The sequence below is a fragment of the Nuphar pumila genome, chromosome 11 (genome assembly GCF_984573655.1).
Source record: "Nuphar pumila chromosome 11, dmNupPumi1.hap1.1, whole genome shotgun sequence".
Classification (NCBI taxonomy): Eukaryota; Viridiplantae; Streptophyta; class Magnoliopsida; order Nymphaeales; family Nymphaeaceae; genus Nuphar; species Nuphar pumila.
Window position 1 is genome coordinate 62,428,712 of NC_143259.1, and position 24,349 is coordinate 62,453,060.

Consider the following 24,349-nt stretch of genomic DNA (forward strand, 5'->3'; position numbering starts at 1 on the left):
CACTGTTGGTGAGCTGGAGCGATGGCAGCAATGGCTGCTGTGGGAGCCTTTGGAAGAGGTGGCACCGGCTGGAGCTATGGCTTGAGGGAGGCTGCTGCACCGATGAAAGAGGGAGCTTCCTTGGAGGTTCTTGTTGAAGATGTGACCTGAAGAGGGTCTGCTTCAAAGGAGATGGCTGTGAAGGTCTTGCTGCTGGGCATGGAGCTTCAAAGGGGAAGCTAGCTGAAGATGCAGCAAGGTGGGCTGTGATGGTAGGTGTTGGCTGAAGATGGCAAGGTGGGCTGTGGTGGTAGGTGCTGGCTGAAGATGCTTGGTGGAGTTTCAATGGCTGGAAGTTGCAGCCAAGGGGAGAGCTGTTGTGGCTGCAGCAGCCAAGAGGAGAGAAGGAGAGAGAGAGGGAGAGACGTGAGAATGGGTAGAGAAGAGGCGTTGAATGGGAGCTGTGTTCAGCCATAGGTTTCTTTTTTTTTTTTTTTTAGCTTTTTTGTCTAATAACCTAGGTAGAAATCATCAAGACCTATGTTTTCTAAGAGGGAAGGAGTTTAATTAGGAAAAAGAAGTGCGTGAATCCCTCAACAGACGTGGATGGGCTGGAAGGTTAGGAAAAGGAAGGGAGGAAGGAAGGGAAGAAGGAAAGAAGAGAAGAAGGAAAGAGAGAAAGGAGAAAGAAAAGGAAAGAAAGGGAAAAAAAGGAGAGGGAAAGAGGAAGGAAAAGGGGGGCTGGACTACCATACGTGAGTGGAGGGAGAGGAAAAAAAAAAAAAAAAGAAAAAAAGGAAGAAGAAAGGAAGAAAAGAAAGAAACAAGGAAAAGAAGGAAAGAAAGGAAGGAGGAAGAAGAAAAATGGAAGAAGAAAGAAAGGAAATGGGCTGGAAGAGAAGGGCTAGGGTGGTCGACCCCCTTGTGGGTCCCACCTTAGGAAAAATAAAATAAGAAAATAAAATAAAATAAAAACAAAATAAAACAAACAAAAAAAATAAAGAAAAAGATATTTTTTTTCTTTTCTTATAAATTAAAACAATAAAATGCAAATGGATGGGCCATCTCAGAGCGGGTCCAAATTCTAATTTTGAAATTCATTTTGACGATTAGAGGGGTAAAATAGTCTTTTCAAAAAAATTCCAGACAAAACGAGCTATTTTTGGCAGTTTTTGAAACGAGCTCGGATTTTGAAGTTCAATACCCCGTTGCGAAGCAAATCCAGTGTAGAATTTAAAAATGTAATTTTGAAAGAAATTCAGATTGTTTTTCTCAAGAAAATATTTCCAAACGAAATGAGCTATTTTTGGCAATTTTTGAAACGAGCTCGGATTTTAAAGTTCAATACCCCGTTGTGAAGCAAATCCAGAGTAGAATTTAAAAATGTAATTTTGAAAGAAATCCAGATTGTTTTTCTCGAGAAAATGCTTCCAACCGAAATGAGCTATTTTTGGCAGTTTTTGAAACAAGCTCGGATTTTGAAGTTCAATACCCCATTGCGAAGCAAATCCAATGTAGAATTTGAAAATTTGATTTTGAAAGAAATCCAGATTATTTTTCTTGTGAGAAAATATTTCCAAATTTAGACTCCCGGGGGTAAAAATGTTAATTTTGGAAACCCAGGGTTTTAAATTGATTTCTAAAAGCTTTTAAAACTCGATCTGGATTGAAATTTATAAAAACTGGAGTTCTGGACTTCGAAAATGGAATGAAATGTGATGAAATGTTATGAAATGCTGAGAAATGATATGAAATGATGAGAAATGACATGAAATGCTATGCGAAATGCTAACTCTGAATGAAGAATTTTGGATGTCAGACCCCGATTGACACTTGTATCAGTTAAAAAAGTGTTAAAATTGACAAAATTTGCAAAAATGGTTGAAGAAATGATTTTCGAGCTCTGCCAAGCTAGAGTGACACTAGAAATTAGGGTTTGAGCTAGATTAAACTGAAATGAACTGGATTGAGCTGGGTTTTAGAGTTTTAGAACTCAAATGAACAGACCAGGCACTGACTCAACTGACCTTTCCGACTGAATTTTCAAGAAAAGCTGCCATTTTTAGAGAAATGGTACAGAATGATCACTAGAGTGAAGTGAATTACGAACCTGAACTGGGTTTGAGCTAGAACAAAGGTCAGTAATACTGATATGAACTAAAATCAAAGCTTGAACACTAGCTCAATTGACTGAACTCAGCTCAATTTCAGCTGAAAGAGCTAAAATGGACTAAAATGGGCTCCTAGACACTTGGAAATGGTTTTGAACTGAAACTGGAGCACTTGAACTCCTGGTGAGCTCAAGTTAGACTCTGGGGAACATGACTGACTGAGAATGACTGACTTAGAGACAATTGGCTTGGATTCAAGTGAGAAATGAGCTCATTTTTGAAGAAATGATCCCATTTTGGCAGGAATGGTCAGAAATGAAAAATGGTCTGTTCATTGTGAGCTCAGATGAGCTTGAGATGACTGATATTCTAACTGTCTTGAACTGACCAATGAGCTTGGTTGACTCCGACTGACTGGGGTCCGGGATGACCTAGGGGTAAAATGGTAATTTTCCTAATGAAAATGGGTAAAATGGTGATTTTCTGAAACTGACTCGGGGTTTGACTCCTACACTGACCTGACAGGGTTGGCATTGCCTGAGGAGGATTGTTTGAGAATGGATGTGGAAAATTTGGGGTGTTTACAGCGGGGTCTCACTTGGCCTTGATTTAAAAAAATATTTAGCAAATAACTCACCTTCATTTTGAAAATATTTGTGAGAAAATGGAGAGACGGGATTCGCTCGTCGGTACGAGGTTCGACCGCTTCTGGTGCCTTTACCAGGGGTAATCGAACCAAGGATCGAATCTATGCCTTTTGCTTTGCCTAAATATAATCTAAGAATTTATTCTAACTCTAAATGCACAAAGAATCATACTTGTGCAATGCAGGGATGTATGCTTTTTTTCTTCTTCTTTTTTTGAAATTTTTTTTTGAAAATTTCCAAGTATTCGGAGATGAACTTGAAGAAATGATTGAATCTAACTTTGAGATAGATCAGGGAAGTTCTGAATTTTTGAAGTAAATCAGAGTTGGAAGAATAAATCTTGATTTTGAGAAAGAATGACTTGAAGCTTTGAAAATGAAGTTTCAAAGTCGGAAATGGATTTTGAATTTGAACTTGAATTTAGGAAAGGAAATGAATATTTGAGATGAAATTGAATTTAGATTTTGAAGTTTGAATTTTAGAATGGATGTGAGAAATCCAAATGGTATTTAAAAATAGAGATGAATTTAAGGAATTCAGATGTGATCTGTAGATGGATTTGGATTTGAAACCTAGAAATGAAATGGAATTGGATTTGAAAAAGTTGGACTTGGGAATGAAATTGGATTCTGGATCCTGGATCCTGGAATGGATTCGGATCTTGAAGTCTGAGATCCAATGTAGAATTGGACTCTGGACCCTAAGATGGAATTTGGATCGGAAGTCTGAAATCCAAAGTAGAACTGGGTTCTGGATCCTAAAATGGATTTGGATCTGAAGTCTGAGATCCAAAGGTAGAATTGGGTTCTGGATCCTAAAATGGATTTGGATCTGAAGTCTGAGATCCAAAGGTAGAATTGTATTTAGAAAACTGGATCCAAGTTGATCTAATTTTGGATTTTGAGTTTTTGAAAGTCAAAATGGGACTTTTGAGTATGGATCTGGGTTTTAAAAACCCAGATTGAATTTAAAACTTAGAAAAGGCCGAGTTTTTGAGATTCAGGAACAATCTCAAACTTTGATTTTGGATTTGGAAGATGAACTTGGTTTTGAATTTGAAGATAAATAAGAAGTTTCAAAGTTAATTTGAACTTTGAAATTTCATTTAGATTTTGAATTTTGGATATGCAAATGAATTTCAAAGTCAATTTGGACTTTAAATTCGAAGTTAGAATTTGGGATCAGGAGATGAATCAGAATTTCCAATTGAATTTAGAAATTGAATCTTGAATATACAAATGAATTTCAAAGCCAAATTAGACCTTGAATTTTGAAGTTTGAATTTGGAATTTTAGAAAATGAATCAAGAATCTCAAAGTTAAATTAAGCTTTGAGTTTGATTGGAGTTTTGAATATAAAATGAATTTGGAATTTCAAAGTCAAATTGAACTTTGATATCTGATTTGAATTTTGAATACAAAATGAATTTGAAATCTCAAAGTTAAATTGAACTTTGAGATTGAAAATGAAATAGAATTTTGAAAAATGAAAGGATGGATTGGGTTTTATAAGAATTGAAGATAGATTGAGGAAAATATTTACATCACTTTGAGTGTTTGAAAAAGGAATTTTGAAAATATGATGCAGTTCTGTCCTAAATGATGAATGAATTTAAAGAATTTAAAATTTTGGATTTTTGAAAAGCTATTCAATTCTTTAAATGAATTAAAACAAGATTGAAGATATAATACATTCTTGACTATGGTCATTGAATGTATTATATAATAATCTATATTTAAATTCAGGTGAAGAATGAAACATATTTTGTGCTTTTATAGAGTTTAAAATGAAATTAACTCTCAATATACCCTGACTATGGCCATTGGTATATATTTTGAGCCAATTTTAAGTTAAACTCTAATAAAAGAAAATATTTGAAAATATGATGATTTTTGAAGAGGACCCAGTGTTATTTTATAAAAGATAAAAATCCTAAGTTTTGTTTACATCCTGACTATGGCCATTGATGTAAATCATCAACTTAGGATTAATTACCTTTTGCAAAATGGTGCACGTGCCATTCGTGTTTCACTATTGTGAGATTTTGGAAAACAAAGATAAAAAGCGTGAAAACAAGCAATCTATGATATTTACAATGCTCATTCATTCTATCTAGAAGCTGGAAATGTAAACTCTCATTAAGACCTAATTTATTACAATATGTAAAATTGAAAATATAAGTTCCTAAGAAATGGCATTTTCCACATATTCCCTGCAAAAATCTTTAGTTAGTATGAATATAGAAAAGAATTTGCTCATATATGGATTTCAAAGATACCGATGGTGAAATGCTCATATATCAAGATATTTATGATGAAAATGAAAAAAAATGATATATGTATACATGCCTATGTGTATACGCATTTATATACATAGGTACGTATATATATATATATATACATATATAACATATACAATACCTTGAAATAAGAAGAATGAGAATTGGGTATACAGTCATACTGTGTTGCTGAATTGAACTGTTCCAGTTTATTGATATTTTTAATAGACTACAAAACAACTTTTCCAAAACATATTCAAAGCTGATTTTATGACGAAATGGATCTCAACAGATGAAACAGTAATTTGCAATCAACTTATTATAATAAGTTAAATCAATAAATTTTAGTAATGAGTCGAATTGCAGCAAATCTATCTTTACGACTGGAATTCTGCAATTAGTAACATTTATGAATGGACCTCAATAACATCAGCGAGTTTATCTTAACAGTATTAACAAATTGACTCTAATCAGCACATCCAGGTGCTTGTGCAGTGACATGGAAGATGAATGCTGGGATGGGGTTGTAGCCACAGGGTGCTGAGATGCAGCCAGTTGCAGCAGCATTCTATATTACAATAGGTGACCAAATGAAATTACAGTAGTGTGCACACACTGCCGTGGATATCAAAAGTGTAATCATAGTAAGGCCTAAAATATTATTGTGGGTGACAGCATGGATGCATGTTGTTGTGTAACAGATGCAAAAACATACAATATGTGGCTGGAAAGAAGGTGGGGTTGATGCCATACTGTAGCCGTGGAATGCAATGGTGACACAGGGTGCATGTGTAGTGAGTGGTGTGAGCTACAAGCACATCTCAAGAGAATCGACTGCTGCAATCAATTCAGATCAGTTGGGATTTCTATATGGTAATTTTATTATAGTCTAACTTTACCTTGCGGAAACCCATATTTTAAGATTTAGCCATTAGAAAAGGTAATCAACAGTAAAAGAACTTCTGCAAATTGATTGTAACGAATGGACAACATACCTCAAGTGAAATAGCAGAGATCAATAGGAAATGACTTGACATGTATTGCCATGTGAAATGCAAGCTGCCATGTTATGACGTTATGATAATGCCTTTAACATCCTGACGCCATACCTTACCTTGTTATGCAGATATCAACACAACAATCAGAACAGATATAAATTATAAATAAATTTGAAAACTGATTCTTTGGAATCGCCTGCTCTAATCAATAATTCACAAGCACGGTGAATTGGCTTTTATCATTATCCAGATATAGCAGAAACCGAGGCCGATATTCAATCTGGACTATGCATCATGAGCCATGTTATCTTCAGGCTTGTAGCATCCCTTTCTTCGACGTACCTGACTTATTGATCCTTTATCGACAAGGTTAGTGGATATGATCACTAAGAGACAGCGGAAAAATCAACTATAGTGAGCTCTCCAGGAGGTTGAGGAAAATTTTATCAAGTTTGATTTGCAGATAATATACAAAGTATCGACATTTAGACTAATAACATGATGAGCAGTTCTAATATATTAGCATTGAGGAAAGTAATGCAAGGTGACGTAGACCATCAACCAACAAATTCACTGCACCCGAGTGAACTCAGAGCCTTAGATTTCAACAATTTTCATTCAGAAAATATACCGAAAAAGGGAAAAGGCTTGTGATATAGGCTGTACCATCATGCTGCAATCTAAAAGGACATGAGTAGGTACTTGAAGATTTTCTGTGTCAGTTGCAGATTGGACCTCTACAAATTCAGAGCTTAAGGATCTCACTGTTAACATATTTTTCAATTTATCATTTTTGGTATTGAACTTACCAGCATCCAAAGGAAATTTACTTACAACATTAAGAACTTGAGCAGGTTCACTGTTTTTCTGTATAAATTGTATCCAGCTCGACAAAATTCTCCTACTGCCTGACAGCAAGCTCTAGTCGGTTAACATTCAGAAGTCCATGGTTTCCCTAGCTAGAAAAGGAATATGACATCTCCTTGGGAAGTGTGATGTCGACAAATATTTCTCGAGGCCAATGCTTATTGGCATTCTCTTCAAAATAAAGATTGACGCGATAATCAGATCTAGCATAAAACTGAAGTGTCAATGAAGAAAACACGTTATATCCCCAGAACATCCCAAAATAGTTAAGAAACTAAATAGGGTGGATGTTACCATTATCATGCATGAAAGACATATTACTATGACCTAATTCGCGATCCTTGATCGACAAATTGATAGCTTCGACTATCTGACACAGGGAATAAGTAACAAACATAAATGATGGTAAGATCATAATACAATCACTCAAGCCTAGAGGACTGAATCACACATATACACAATTGTAAACAGGGGAGGTAATATGATACATAATGCTGATCAGAAGCAGACAATATTTATAAAACAAATAAAATGTTGATGATGATGCTGGGTGAGTTTGCAAAGGGAAACAAGATTTATTAATGAAATTAAGAGACACATTGAATAAAATGAAAGATCGTAACCTAGATTTTATGATAGAGCCAGATGCCAAAGGGATTGGTGTCTCTGTGAATCGGGAATCACTAAGGGAACATCCATAGCCTGGTTTTCTTTATGACATTCACCCTGCATATTTCCTTTTATATCTCAGTTGACAAAACTTCAAACTTAAGTTTCAATGGGATCACAAGAAAGGTTCAAACCCACACGAAAGTGCTGAATATGACAGAGTGAAGGGGGGGTACATGGCATTAATATACAGGAATTGTGTACATTGTTAGTGTGTTTAGAAGTGGTTGAATAGGCATTAGGGTGATGTTCTACATATGAGGTATTTAGTGGAAACTCAATACCTCTGACCTTCTACATGCAACTATATACAAGGGTTATGTGAAATGATGGATGCAACACAGAGTATTGTATAATGCAATATATATGAATACAGAAATGTGTAGATATTGCTGAATCTAAGTGTTGTTGAACATTGTAGCTAGTAACAATGAGGTGCAGAGGCAGTACCTGATTAACAATAAGTGAGGAGTGATGTAGAAAATGTGTAAGTGGCTTCAGAAATCAAACAATTGCTAGCACATGACAGTTTCTTATTACTTCAATTTGCCACCAGAAATCATATTCTTGGCATCAACCCTGCTTTCCTCGGGATCTATAAATCGAGAATCGTGGCTGCCACACAACAGGGGAAACCAATAATTGAGTAAAAAGCATTTCAGTTATTTGGGAAAGTATAAATTAAGGACGTATCTGGAAGAAAAAAAACTCCTCCCAATTCTGCTCAGGTTATTGTTAGAGAGAAGGTTTTCCACTACATCAATACCTACTTTGCTTGCAATGCCTGAACATTTATGCAGAGCTCCATATGACAGCCGAAACCATGAGATCTTCAGGGGAATCTGGTGTGACATACACACGCGGGAACATACTGGTATATACAGATATATGCTCCTGTACACCCAATCTATTGACCATTTATTGTTTAATAAGATGATGAACCAAGAACTTGCGCACAGATGCAAATCACATCTTATCCAGTCTCTTAAAAGGCTGATAAATCTTCCCATATACTCATTGCTAATAAAATCATAATAGTGCAGGATAAAGCAAATGGCGACACAGGGGAAGTAAGGCTATCGGAAATCCATATTACAGTAGATCAATATCTAATGGCAGGTAAACAAGCACGAACGCAATACAGAGAATCATAGAACAACCAAGAAAAGGATATAACTAAAAGATCAATCGAAGGTACACATTAGAGTAAATAAGGAGAAAATCTAAGGTAAACAGGAAGTCAAATCATAACAGGCCATCCAACCGATCCCGAGCAAAGGCAAAACTAAGGAGCGATAATCAACATGTATATGGAATGTTTGTGCCGTATTGATCCTGGATGCAGAATATTCATACAATGACTGAAAGTAAAAGAATGATATATTGATTACCTCATTGATATGGATATTAATGCACGATGGCCAGGGTTTATGTAATATGATGATGAATGGGAAGTGAAAGGAATGAAGGAACGATGTTACACAATCTTTGACAGGGAAATGTTGGATGGATGCATATGTGAATTCCATGAATCAAAGGTATTATCAATAAAAATGGTGAAGGAAAAGGAAAACAAAGGGACATTAAATCTAAACAATATAAATCAAGATCTACATTTGTACAGATTGAAAGAAATAAAAAAAAAAAAACTGTAAACAAATGTTGGGATTTCTTATCCTGTTGATATCACCATATGTAGGCCGATTCTGCTACATGCAGATCGGCACTACAACGGAGGCTTTAGAAAGTTTATAAGGAGTTTCGAAATGACAACAAAATAAGTGAGAAAGAAGAGAAAAGAAGAAAAGAGATTTAACTCACCTCGGGTTCAGAAGATATGGGGATCAGAAAGAGGCGATTCCTCCACTCGTTGTTGCCGGATGATGTTTTGAAGGAGATGGATGCTAACCTGCAATGGAGGCACCGTAGAGGGGATTGATGGCAGCTGATGGTAGAAGAAGCACAAAAGGTAATGGATTCAGAGAAGGGAAAAGAGGTGAAGGCAGAGGGGTCGAAAGCGGATGGAGAAGAAGGAAGAAATGGGGAGATGAAAAGGCGATAGTGAAGAAGGAAGGAAGATGTTGTGGTGAAAAATGGATGATGAAGGAGAAAATGGGGAGGTGAAGAAGCGGTCGTTTAGGGTTCTCCTGAGTCCCTTTTGAAGGAGGAGTCAGAAGGTTCGGGAAGGGGAAATGAGTTGTTGAAGATGGAGGAGAGGAGGAAAGGTTGTTGCCGATGGAGGGTTCAGAAGGTGAAGATGTGCGGTGGAGAGGGGCGATCGGCTGAGGGTTTCAGTGAGAGGGAGAAGGAGGAGACTGAGAGACGGAGAGAGGCACCGTAACCCTCTCTCTTACGAAAGGTTTTTCGTAAAAACCCTAAAAAGATAGATTTACAGAGGGGGTCTTTTTATTTTCGGGTTTTTACGAAGAGGGGGCTCCCTAACAAATTTTTTTTTTTAAGAAAAGGTGTTTTTCATAAAACTCGATTCTCAAAAGATGTTTTCAAAGGGTGATTTTTGTGTTCTACTTTTTCTATTTTCTTATTTTTTTGTTTTTTTCTTGACATTATATATATATATATATATATATTGACATTTTTAGAATAAAACCCTAAAATTATGAAAAGCAAAGATTTAAAACTTTTTTTTTTGTATTTTTGAGAAATATTTACAAAAGAGGTTTTTTCTGAGAAACCAAGGTCATTTTTGGGGAAATATCTTCAGAAAATGTGTTTGGACCCGAGTTTTGAGAAAATGTTCAAGTTTTTGAAACTCGAATCGATAAATACAACGTGATGGATCCAAACAGATGTCGGATGGACTGTCTGAGCTATTTAAAACTATTTTTGGTATTTTCTGTAATTTTAATTTAAAATTTGGACAATGAGACTCAGATTTGGATCTGGACAATGGATCCAGATCCGAAATCAATTTATACATATAAAATGAATTTAATTTCAGTAAAACTTAAGAAATGAACTGGAATTTAGATTTAAAATGACTCATTTGCTCAAAAAATGAATTTAGGGGCAAAAAGGGAATATTTAAAATATTTTGAAAAATTTGGGGTGTTCACAACACCCCAGCTTGCCTTGACACGGTCTGGAACGGATGTGGTCCAGACCTGTCAAAGACGTGTCCATAGCCTGATCGGTTGAGACGTTCTCTTCGTCTTCGTTTCCAGTTTTTTTTTTTTGGCCCAACCCGTTTGAAGGATTTCTGTGAGCCTGACATGGTCTGGACCGAATCTGGTCCAGACCTGTCAAAGGCCATGGCTGAGCCCAGTCTGGTAGGGCATTGTGCCTTTTGGCCCTTGGTTTTGTCTCAGACCGCAGCTGGTTGCAGGTTGTGAGCATGCACCCCACTTCTTTTGGTGCGGGCTGAAGCCAGCATGGGTCTGGACGTTCAGTCCAGACCGTGCTCAAGGTTGGAGAACTCCCTCCATGGTCTAGATCAGTCGGTCCAGACCTGGACGGTTTTGTATGGTTGTACCACACCCGGTCTGGACGTCCAGATCAGACCTCGCCCTTGTTAAACCAGCCCCGCATGGGTCTGCACTGATTCGGTCCAGACTTGTACCCCCGCTTGCTGCCGTGACCTCCACTTGTGGTCGTTTTCCTCTGGACCAGACCTACTTGGTCCAGGCGGCCCGGTTCCAGCAGCATGCTAGCTGCTGTGAACACAACAGTTGTTGTCCTCTTTGTTTCCGCAGGACCACCCTTTCAGGTTTGCTGTGTGCGCACCTTGCCACATGGCAGCAAGTGTTTTGATGTGTATTGTCGGTCTGTGTTGGATGACACCAGCCACAGCTGGATTTCCTGCTTTTCACCACTCTTTTTACTTCGTTAGCAGGGTTTGAACCACAGCCTTTGGGGCTGCATGTATGTTTGCAGTACGGGTCCAATTGACTCAATAATTCCAAGGTCTGAGCATGGCACAACATGAGCGCTAGTGTTTTTCCAAAACCCGATATAGATATATAGATTTTTTGTACACTTGATTTGATGGTAAAATTTACAGAAGAGATGTAGTGCTGGATTTAGCCTTTTTGTACGTGTGTCCGCCTTCGTAAAAGAACACAATGTTTTGGCTTTGTCAACCCACCAATGTGGGCTTTGCGAATGCATATCTCTATGCACGTGTTCGCTTCAGCATAGAACACAAAGTTTGTGTAAGTGACTCCTTATCGAGCTCTTCCAATGAGTTTGCGTAATCAGGAACCATATGTCATATGTTAAGCAAATGCATACGTAGTTATGTCGGCACAGTTATGATACATTGTCAATTTGCGTAGTTTTTCCCTCGTCTTCCAGGGCACTGCATAAGTTATATTTAAGAGCGTCAGTGTATATTGTGGCATGGCATTTTGTTGGTGTTTTCACGGCCTGCACACGACCACACACACTTGAGCACATAAGTTGTGCTCTAATAAATACTATCGTATGTTCACCTTGGTAATATTCGAATGTACAATCATAATGGCAAATTACATGCAATTTCCCTAAGTATGTAGGGATTCTCAAGATTCATGTTGGAATCGCAGTCTCGTGAGACTTATGGATCATTTGATAATGTTAGAACTCCTTGGCGAGTCCTGTTGCAAGCAATGGCCCCACTTAGCGAGATGAGCTCGCTTGTAGTCGCGATGCATGGTTTATGAACCTTGGCACAGCTTGTGAGTCACGTGTTACTGTGACAAATGCTTCTAACTGTCTCATCATAATGTGCAATGTTTGGCATTGTCACTCGGCTAGTTCTCGCGCTTATGACACGATACACATACGTGTCCGTTCGTATCTATACACAATTCATGGTGTTACATCAATAATTTTATGTTCTGTGATGCATACCTCTTTTGGTTGCCGTGACCGTCATCGGTGGCTTTTTCTGGGCCAAACCCACTTGGTCCAGGGGATTCAGTCCCAGTAGTGTGCGGGTTGTGGGACAATACAGCTTGTTGTCCGTCTCCATCTTCTTCTCCAGTTGAACCCTTATGGGTTGTTATCACTTTGTTGTGGGTGCTGCCGCAATTCGGCAGCACAGCCCAAACCGAGCATGCCTGTGTGCGCTTAGTGTCTTTTACATCAGTGTGATTGGTATGGTGGCTGACCTCTTTGGGAACTGTTCCAACATAGCTGTTGGATTCTTCCTACCTTTTTGTCTCATCTTCCCATTTTGATAGAGAGCTCTGAACTGTAGCCTATGGGGCTGCATTAGTGTCTGCAAGATAGGTTCCGATGATCCTGTTGCCTAGGTCTGTACCGTTGTCCAGACCAGTGGGCCACGTGGACTCGTATGGTCGTATCACCTTTATGGTGTGGGAGTCTTTGTTCCCGAGTCATGCGATTGCAGCACCTTGACTGCATTCTAATTGGATAGTGCTGCGAGTTTTTGGCGAGAGTTGGCCCTTGTTACCGTCAGATTGGGTTGTTGTTGCTGAGGTTTTGGTACGACAAGCGTCCGGGCTTCGCCCCTGTAGTTTCGCAGTCTTTTGCACGAGATAGCTAGTTGACTCGCCGTACTCCTCAATTTCATGACATAGTTGCCACTTTACCTTTTCACAAATAGCTGTCCTTTTCGCCGCCATAAATAGTTAACTATGTACTTGTCACGAGTGCAACGATATGCTAAATGCATAAGAGTTAACACTCTCTGTTATGTGTGGTTCGCCAATTGTAAAGCACATTAACGCTTGTGTATAATGTGATTCAGTGTAAACCAAGAAAAATAGTGTGCTTATTGGCTTGCATGAGATTAGATTATCCGAACGCATTGGTTCGATGATTCTAACACTTTGTCTTCACCCGTTCATGACAATTGGCATTTGTGAGCTTTCTGATGTTCATGTCCCTCATTGTATGGTAGTGGGATTCACGAAGTTTAAGTGTTTGTACGACAATACCTTGTGTATCTATGTCGTAGAACTCCTTGGCGAGTTCACAAGCTGTAGGCTCACTTTGCGAGACGAGCTCGCTTATGTTAAAGATACATGCTTTGAATGCTTGTCTTGATCTGTTCGAGAGTTGCCTTGCCATGGACAAATCTTTCTAATTGTCTCATCGTGAGGCACGTTGCTCTGCAATGTTACATTAGCTTGTTCATGTACTTGTCGTATATTGCACATGCACGACTACTCACACTTGTGATTTACTCGCCTAGTTCATGCTATCACATTAAATTATGAGGCTCACACTTGATTATTTAGTACACACTAGTTACTGTTTCGCCTTGCTTGTGAATATGCAAAGTGCCATTGTTAATGTTTTAGAGACAATGCTTTGTATAATGGAATTTTGATGAAATATCATATGCATGTGAATGTGTATTTGATTGTACACTTAATTGTCTCTCAGAAATGATATATGCAATGCCACTGTTGTTTGTACTTGTGCAAAAGATAGAAACATGTGATACTCTTACACTTTACACTTGGCACATCCTGACACAATTATTGAGTAGTGCGTACCTTGAGGAGGTACATTGCTTGAGGCATCGGTAAGCGCACCACGTGCCCTTACTCCATGTAATGAAAAGACTGAACACCATAGGGTATGAATAATGAAATGACTTGACATGGGCTCAGTTAGAGTCTTCGGGCAGTGGCCCTTGTGTTGTGTATGGACTCTTGTGTGATATACCCTAAAACAAAAATAAATAATATGGTGTTGTGACTGCTTTCATGAGCAGTGTGCTCCGTTGGCCGCATGAGGCTGTGCACATGAATGGGCAGGCCAAGTCCTCGTTTTGCGTACCCCGCGGGAACCACGAGGCAAATTCCTCGTTGTGAGGTATGATTGAACATGAGGCTAAGAAAGATAAACCTGCTTCGCCCCATTCACAAAACGGTTCACCTTGAGAGAGGGTGGATGGTACAACTCTGAGTGACTTGTCGTTACTACGACACGTGTTTTGACAGGAGCTGTAGCGTCCTTTGGCCTCCAGTCACTCAGAGTCAGGGAGGTCGAGGTTACCTTTTTAGGACCTCACTACTGCAGTAGTATGGATTGCAATCCTTGCCTATGCGAGTGTTTTCTCCTAGTCGTGTGCTGCTCGCATGAGGTTGACCGGTTTGTAGCTTCCCCGATTTTCACACTAGAACTTGAATAACAGATGCCAGGTGCATGTCTCACAGAATGCGAGGTTCCTTCACATACCCGAAGGAGTAATAAGAAGAACTTAAAGACTAACCAATCAGCTGACTTACTGTAGTTGCTACTTTATTTGTTCTATAGTTTGTGCTTCAGTTACTGCTCTTGTTCAGTTGTTACCTTGGTTACTGCGTTGTTCAGTACTTGACACAGTCTGTTATGGCTTTGAGTGCCTGCTTTACAGTTACTTTAGTTGTTACTATAGTGCTTACTGCTTAGTTCTCGTTACAGTTCAGTTTGTTGTTTTAGTTACTTGCTGTACGATTACTTTAGTTGCTTGCTCGTTTCAAGCACTTGTTACAGTTACTACAGCTTGTTACCTTTCAGTTGACTTGTACTTGTCCCTCTCGCACTTACCTGACACTGTTCATGGCACATTTGTTTATTATGTTCCTTGATGCATACTTTACCAGTTGATATGGATTGTGCAATGAATTAGCATAGTCACTGCTCATGAATTCCTGCTAGTTATTTCCACTTATAGTTCTATGCTCTTGCTCATGTTGTAACTGCTTAATTATTGTAAATGTGCATGCCATGTATGTCATGTATAGCTCTGCTTCGTTTTCCACACTTTGGTATATTGTGTTTGGTTTGTCTCACCAGCTCGAAAGAGTACTGACCTCATTTTATGGGGATACAGGTGTTTACTTAGGCGTGCGATGAAGTTCGATGTGCTGCAGCGGACTCTGATCCCACACTTCTGACACTCGTTGGATTCTTGGCAATTGTGGTTTTGTTTCAGGGAAATGATTTATACACTTGTTAAATGTAATTAATAAAAGTTGTTTCCTTATTGTTGTTCTTTGTAACCCGCCTAGAGTTTCCACTTGTTTTTCCCTTTCAGTTTTCCGCTTCGCGCAATTGTTTTAAAAAAAAAATTATCCTAAAAAAAAAATCCAAAGGATTTTCCGAGTAGAAATTCTGGGGCGCTACAGGTAATAGTATCAGAGCAATGTTTTAAAAGAGATACATAAGTGTGGTTCAAGTCTCTGCAAGCATCGACCATCGCACTGTAAGTATTTCTAATTCAGTTTCTGCTATTTAATGACTTGTTCTGCTGGATTTGATGATCTTGTGTGTTTTGGGGTGTCGTCTGATGTGAGACCTCATTTCGTGTTTAAGCCTCGTATATCGGGCTTAAGATATCGATTGTCGGAACCTAAGGGTTCGTTCGTGCTTGCGGATATAGTTTCTCAAGCTGTTTCGAATAGACTCCTGCGAAAGTTGAAGCTTTTGATTGAGATCTAGGGAACTACTGGCGTAGTTCGCCCTTCTCGTTCCACATTGTGTGGTGGAGACGAATGATTTATCATAGCGACGATCGAACTATTATCCTAGTCATGTTAAGGATGAGATGGCTTGATTGCGCATGCTTTGAGGTCTTATTTTGAGGATGTAATGTTCATTGTGGCAATGTTAGCTTCAGTATGATTGTCATGCTACCTGAATAGAATCATCGAGAGCATGCGATAGATGTTAGATTTTATATATGATCATGGTTCATGGAACCTTGTTGGAAGGATGTGTGATTCTGTGCTTTGTTTGCCATGAGAAGTGATATGATGCATATTACTAATAGTATATGTGCTTGAGCCCTTGTTAGTGGCTTCTGACCCTGAGTGCGGTCGATGATTTTGATCAGTCGATTATATTGATGTATCCCCGTGTGTGGAGTCTGTTGAGGATCTGATCTCCGAGGGAGTATCTGTGAGGGTAGGTATGACCAAGACCAGGTAATCCGACTAGCATGGTGAATCTCTGTGAGGAAACACTGTCCAAGACCGGGTAGCCGCGGAGACGTTGAACCGTGAGGTGTAAACACCCCAAATTTTCCATATCCATTCTCAAACAATCCTCCTCAGGCAGTGCCAACTCTGTCAGGTTAGTGTAGGAGTCAAACCCCGAGTCAGTTTCAGAAAATCACCATTTTACCCATTTTCATTAGAAAAATTACCATTTTACCCCTAGGTCATCCCAGACCCCAGTCAGTCGGAGTCAACCAAGCTCATTGGTCAGTTCAGGACAGTTAAAATATCAGTCATCTCAAGCTCATCTGAGCTCACAATGAACAGACCATTTTCATTTCTGACCATTCCTGTCAAAATGGGAACATTTCTTCAGAAATGAGCTCATTTCTCATTCAAATCCAAACCAATTGTCTCCGAGTCAGTCATTCCCAGTCAGTCATGTTCCTCAGAGTCTAACTTGAGCTCACCAGAAGTTCAAGCACTCCAGTTTTAGTTCAAAACCATTTTTTTAAGTGTCTAGGAGCCCATTTTAGTCCATTTCAGCTCTTTCAGCTGAAATTGAGCTGAGTTCAATCAGTTGAGCTAGTGTTTGGGCCTCGATTTTAGTTCATCTCAGTATTACTGACCTTTGTTTTAGCTCAAACCCAGTTCAGGTTCGTAATTCACTTTATTCCAGTGATCGTTCTGTACCATTTCTCTAAAAATGGCAGCTTTTCTTGAAAATTCAGTCAGAAAGATCAGTTGAGTCAGTATCATTGTCAGCTTATTGAAGTTCTGAAACTCTAAAATCTAGCTCATCCTAGTTCAATTCAGCTCGAACCCCAATTTTCGGTGTCACTCTAGCCCAGTAGAGTCCTGAAAACCAATTCTTGAGCTATTTTGCAAATTTTATCAGTTTTTATGCTTTTTGAACTGGTAGAGCTGCCAATCGTGGTTTAAAATCCAAAATTCTTCATTCCGGGTCTATATTTCGCATGTCATTTCTCATCATTTCATATCATTTTTCAGCATTTCATAACATTTCATAACATTTCATCACATTTTATTTCATTTTCGAAGTTCAGAACTCCACTTTTATAAATTTCAATCCAGATCGAGTTTTAAAAGCTTTCAGAAATCAATTTCAAACCCTGGGTTTCCAAAATTGATATTTTTACCCCCGAAAGTCTAAATTTGGAAATATTTTCTCAAGAAAAATAATCTGGATTTATTTCAAACTCAAATTTTTGAATTCTACACTGGATTTGCTTCTCAACGGGGTATTGAACTTCAAAATCCGAGCTCGTTTCAAAAACTGTCAAAAATAGCTTGTTTTGTCTGGAAATAAATTTGAAAGTATTTTCTCGAGAAAAACAATCTGGATTTCTTTCAAAATTAAAATTTTCAATTCTATATTGGATTTGCTTCACAACGAGGTATTGAACTTCAAAATCCGAGCTCGTTTTAAAAACTGCCAAAAATAGCTCGTTTCGTCTGGAAACTTTCTGAAAAGACTATTTTACCCCTCTAATCGTCAAAATGAATTTCAAAATCAAAATTTGGACCCGCTCTGAGATGGCTCATCCATTTGCATTCTCTTGTTTTAATTTATAAGAATTTTTTTTTATCTTTTTCTTTATTTTTTATTGTTTGTTTTATTTATTTATTTTTTATTATTATTTTATTCTTCCTAAGGTGGGACCCACAAGGTGGTCACCCAAACCTCCAGCCCGCTCTTCTTTCCTTCCTTTCCTTTTTCTTTTTCCCTTTCTCTTTCCCTTTCTTCTTCCTTTCTTTCCTTTTCTTTTTCTTCTTTCTTTCTTTTCTTTTCTTCCCTTTCTTTCTTCCTTCCTTTCCCTCTTGCCCAGCCATTCACGTAAACTTCTTTGAGCTTTCTTTTCATTAAACCTAGAAAGACCTAAGTATGGAATCAATTAAGCCCTAAGTCCAAAAGAAAACTGCCCCCATCTTTCCAATCTCACGTCTCTCTCTCTCTCTCTCTCTCTCTCTCTCTCTCTCTCTCTCTCTCTCTCTCTCTCTCTCTCCCTTTAGCTCTCTCCTCCTCTTTCCTTTGCTGGACAACCCACAACAGCTCTCCCCTTTGCTGCAACTTCCAGCCCTACCACTTCCAGCCGGCAGCCACCACACAAGAGGTCTTCCTTCAGCCGGCGCACCACCATCTCTTTCAAAGACACCTCCAGGTTGCTCCAACCTTCCCAACCTCCCTCCTTGGTCCAGCCAGCAGTCGTTCCAGCCAGCAGCATCCAAACATCATCTCCATCGGGTGCAACACCATTTGCTCTAGCGCCTCATCACCTACTGAAGCTCCTTCAACCTTGGTTCTAAGCACCCATTGCTGCAGTCTTTGTTCCAGCAGCAAGGCCTCCACCTTCAAATCTCCTTCAACTTTGAAGAGGCTCCAGTCGGCATCCAACAACCAAGGTAATCCGTACGGCTCCCACAGTCCCTCTTTCAACCGAATATATCACTTCCTAAGGTAGGATCCCTCATTGTGTCAAAATTTTCATTACATGCTATGTGTTTGCTTTCCTTTCATTCGTATATTTCATGTTTTGGCTATCAAGAGTAAAGAATTCGTCCAATCAATGGATCGAATCCTCCCTTCTTGTAGCTACAAAAAAAAAAGGAAAAAGGATGATTCATATGCCCTGTTCATTGTTTTATTTTTAATACTCTCATATAGGTAACATGTGCTAGGGATCATACGTATTTCATTTAGTTGTTTAACATTGATTCCAACAGTTTCATTAACATGTGTTTTTTAGTTTGTAAAGGCAGATTCAGGTGTCCAGTCCAACTATGATTTCATGTTCAAAATTTTGTTTATAATTTCTGAGTTTTTCATGAAAGATGTACTTATGAGTTTGGGATTTCATGTAAAAAATCCAGATTGATTTGATAAATACCATCCTAATTTAAAAATCAAATCTCAAACCGGGATTCTGCATTTCTGGAACTTCTAGTTTCTGCTTTAGCAGAATTAAACCTCCGGCGCCACCCTTGTGGGATATTCGGATTTTCCTACAAAAATCACAGTGGATTCATAATGAAATCTACTAGTGATCTGGAAATTTTGAAGTTTTTCCAAGTAATTTTGACCTCTGTCAAAAATCGGATTTCCCAGACTCATGGGAAAATCTCGATTTTCCTTCATCAGGGTATAGACAGACCTTAATGCACCGAGTCCACCCAATCCATAGACTTTATGCAAAAATGTTCAAAAGAAAAGTTGTTCCTAACATGTTTTCCTATCATTTCCCAAAATTTGGGAATTTGTTGAACTGTTTTAGTGTTTTTCCCGAAATTGTATTTTCTGTCTGACAGATTTCAATATTCCGAAATTCCAGAGATTTAGGTCTCTGATAACAGTGTGACTTTTTCCAAAATGTAACCCGAATCCCAGTTATGTAAAAAGACAAAATTTTTATCTGTTTGTCAGGGACATTTTCCCACAATTTCAGTCTTTTACCCATCTGCTTATTATTTTTCCTATATTTTCTACCGAAAACTGTCTGTTTCCTTCATTTACTGGAGTCGTCGGATTCCGATCCAACTTGCCGGAGTGACACAGCTCCGACCATAGGTCAAAACCAGAAAGTGTAAAAGGAAGAAATCCTTTCCTTACTGTCCTATGTCACCCCATAAAATTTGGGAAATGTTTATGTAAGTTTGATATCCAAAATCCCCTTTAGAATCAACATTTTAGGCAAAAATCATAAAATTTAGGGTTTTTATTTAAATTTCTATATTTTAAAATACAAAAAAAATAGATTTTCGAGCTCCATTATGTTTTAAAGGATATTTTAGGTGTCCATGACAAATTTTGCTTAATTCCAAGTTCATTTGCTCCATGTGTTAGTTTATCTTTAAGTTCAGAAGCGAAAATCAAGCGAAAATCAGGTTAAATTTGATATTTTATGATATTTTCACCTTTTTAGGGTTTTTATCATATACATGAGCATGTATAATCATATTAGGGTTAATTTCAATGTCATTGGCATTTCACATTTTCCATTTTTGCAAAATTTATTTCAGAAAACCTTGGTTTCAAGGCCTTAGTCTTGTTATCGGGGGTATTTTGGTCATTTTGACCTAATTTCGAAATTTTAATTTATATTTCTCCAAAATTTCATGCATATCATCATATTTTATCATATTATGTTTGATTTATTTTATTTGATTTTCAAAATTCCAAAATTTACAAAAATTCTTTCAGAAAACCCTGATTTCAAGGTCATTAGGGTCATTTTGGTCATTTTGACCCCAATTTCGAATTTTCAAGTTTATTTTCGGAATTTTATTCATTATTTATCATGTTTATATCAAAAGGGGGTATGATTTTGTGTTTATATCTGAATAATATCCGATAATTTCCCATATTTCGGATAAATTCAGAAAAACCTACATTTTTGTGCTAACCTTGTTTTCTAGTTTTGCAGGAACATTCAAGAAGAAGATTTAGCTCTTATTTCTTTTATTTCAATTCAATATAAAAATCAATGTAATATTTGGAATAAGAGTTACTTTTCTGCTTAGAATAGGGCCGCATTGCATATACTTTAATTTCTGCAAAATTCCAATATCTGATGTATGATCCATGTGCATTTATTTCAAATCTACTATGGTTTACACGAATGGCACGTGCACAAGATTTTATGGAGTTTATAAACTCCGTGGGATTTGTATTTATGGCCATTGGTTGATATTTTGAAATGATTTTTTTAAAACAATTATTTTCAATAAACTTTGGAAAATCGTCAACCAAAAATATAAAAACCGACTTTCCACAAAGTGGTAAGTACGGGTCGACTCCTCAGGGAACAGGAATTAAACAAAATATTTCTAGAAAATTTAATTTATTAATGACAAATATCAATCTACAATTATAAAGTTAATACAACTACAAATAATCAATAAAAGAAAAGTAATCAAGCAATCAGTCTTCTGCTCCACGCCAAGGGTATTTCCGTCTTTTCGCCACGTAGAGAATCTTCTCACTTGGTCAATAACCCTGGACACTAAATATGCTTTTCAACCTAAAAATGCAGAAAAATACAAAGTTAGTTTTCTATTCTAACAATTAAAATAATAACTAAAACTATTTCTAATTTTACGAAAATTACAAAACAAATGCTATTTATCAAGCAAAAATTAAATAAAATACTAAATTAATTCTAAAATTAACCAATTTAACTCTACTAATGCTGTATGATGATGATGCAACTCCTAAAATGCAGAAATTATTGAAAACAAGTCTAAATTGCTGAAACTAAGAAAATTACGAAACTGCCCCTAACTAGTATAAAATAGCATTCTGACAGGTTATCGGAAAACCACTGTTTGACAGGGCAAACGAGGTCCGATTTTCCCGAATTTTGTTCTGTTCTGCAACTGACAGATTAAACAATCTGACAGTTTTTAAAGAATTGAAAAACAGTGTCTGGAACTCCATATATAAGCGTTTAAAAACTGGGAAAAATCAGGATATCGAAAGTCCCGAAATTAAAAAACCAGAAAAAGCGGTTTTCACAAAACGCTTAAAAATCAGACCAAATCAACTCCGAATGAGCTGAAATTTGGTATGCAGTCAAACAACACGTCTAGCAAGTGAAAATAATAAAAATGTTTGGAAAACACAGAATTTTTGTACAGAAAATAAGGCTGGTGCGACAGGGAAAAAATATGGTTTTGATTTGAGTGCACTATTCACTATTTGAACTATTTTACTCTCTAAGAATGTAATCTACATGCAATGCAAACTTAATTAATCCTATATAACTGATTATATGCAGATGATAACTATAATGAAGCTAAATGAACTCTACACGGAATATGATATGCATGTTATGACTATGCACTAAATGAAATACTAATGCAATTACAATCAATACACTAAATAATATAGTTAAATATATGACTAAATGATATATGCTCTATAAACTAACTATACTAACTAACTAATCAACAAACGGTAAACTAACAAACACCAATCAAATCGACAATTAGAAATTTTGGCTAAACAATTAAAGAGATAACTACATTAGCTAATCTAAAATCGCTATAAGTAAATCAAAAACTTAGGGGACTAAAATGGGCCAATGGGACACGTGTTCGACTAGGACTAGGGTCGGTTGACTCCAATGGACTCGGTTTAGGCTTAGCTAAGGGGGGTTAACTTGGGTAGGCTCGAGTTAGGTTTGACTCAACTCGGTTTAGGTTTGGGCTCGGCTAGGTTTGGTCTCAGGTTTGACTTGATCAACTAGGTTCGAATAGGATAAGGTAAACTCGGTTGACCCACTAGGTTTAGACTAGGGTTTGGGTCTTGGTTGAACTCGGATTGGATTAGGTAGGCTCGGTTTGACCTTAGCTAAGGTTGGGTTGGGTTTGGCTAAGGTTGACTCAATCTCGGGTTGGTCTTGACTTGGACTTAGTCTTGACTAGGACTAGGTCTAGGTCTAGGTCTTTGCCTAGACTTGGTTAGGGTTGGTCTTGGACTTGACTAAGGTTGACTCAACTTGGTTTAACTTAGGTTAGGATTGACTTAGACTAGAGTTGACTCAACCTAGGCTCGGTTTGGGTTTGACCTAACTAGTTGGGTTCGGGTTTGGGTTAACTTAGTCAACTAGGTTCAGTTGACTTAAGTAGACTCGGTTTGCCTTGGATTAGAGTTGATTCAACCTAACTTAGGTTTGACTAGGATTAGGTCTAGGTCCTTGACTCGGTTCAAAGGGGATTTAGAATAGGGGTTGACTCGACTAGGCTTGACTAAGGTTGGGCTTTGGTCTTAGACTCGACCTAGGTGTGGTTTGACTAGACACGGTTTTGGGAAAACCAATAACCTTCCGAATTACAATTAATAACCAATTTAGAAAGTTGAAGAGATAAAACCGTCCAACCTAGAGAGGAGTTGAAATATTTAATAACATTTAAAAATCAACTTGGAAAGTGGAGAAAGTAAATCTATCCAACTCAAGGGATTTAATACGTTTCCTTATTGGGTTTTACCAATCAATTTGGGAATTGAAGCAATCCAACCTAGAGACTCACACGGTTTTATCCTTCCAACAAAACTTTAATTAACTTTTACTCCTTTCTTAAAATCGTGTGCACCTCTTTTAGAAGGAAATTGGAAATTTTAAATTTTGTTTCCCAAATTAATTGTAAACATTAATTCCTCTCTATTTTGGAGGGATATCCAAATTCAAACCTTCTTAAATTGCTTTTCACGAAATTAGAGGAGTCAATTTTCCCAAAAACGTTTTCAACCTTAATTACTTATGTACCCTCCTTCTCAAAAATCGTCCACTCTAATTAAAGTTATTATACTCTAACTACATTAATATCTACCTAGGGCAATGAAAGGACCTAAAGGGAAAACACAATTTTCTAAAAGAAACTTAAATGGTCTACAACGAATTCCAAAACTCACTTAAATGGCTCCTAAAAACGTCTAAAGCAATAAACCCTAATACATGGAACTTAGACAACCTAATTACACTTACCTAACTCAATTAATGACAATTAATAATTTCTAAAAATTCGACCAAGAGCTCAAGGGGAGCTCTAATGGCTGCCGCCCCACCTTGGGGAAGAAGAAGAACTACACGAAAATAAAAAAATAAAATTATAAACTAACGAAAAGCAATAAAACTAAGTAACTACTATTTTGATAAAACTAAGTTAGAAAATACTAAAAATGACTCCTAATTACATAAAAGCTAACAAGAACATCACTATGCTGGAATTAAAGATAAAAAAAAATAAAGAAAACTTGATTTTTATAATTTTCAATAATACACTCAAACACAAAAACGAAAAATGATTAAAACAATTAAGTAGCTCAATCCTAAAACAATGGAATGACTAACATCAATTTATGCTACTGTTAACACACTAAACATAC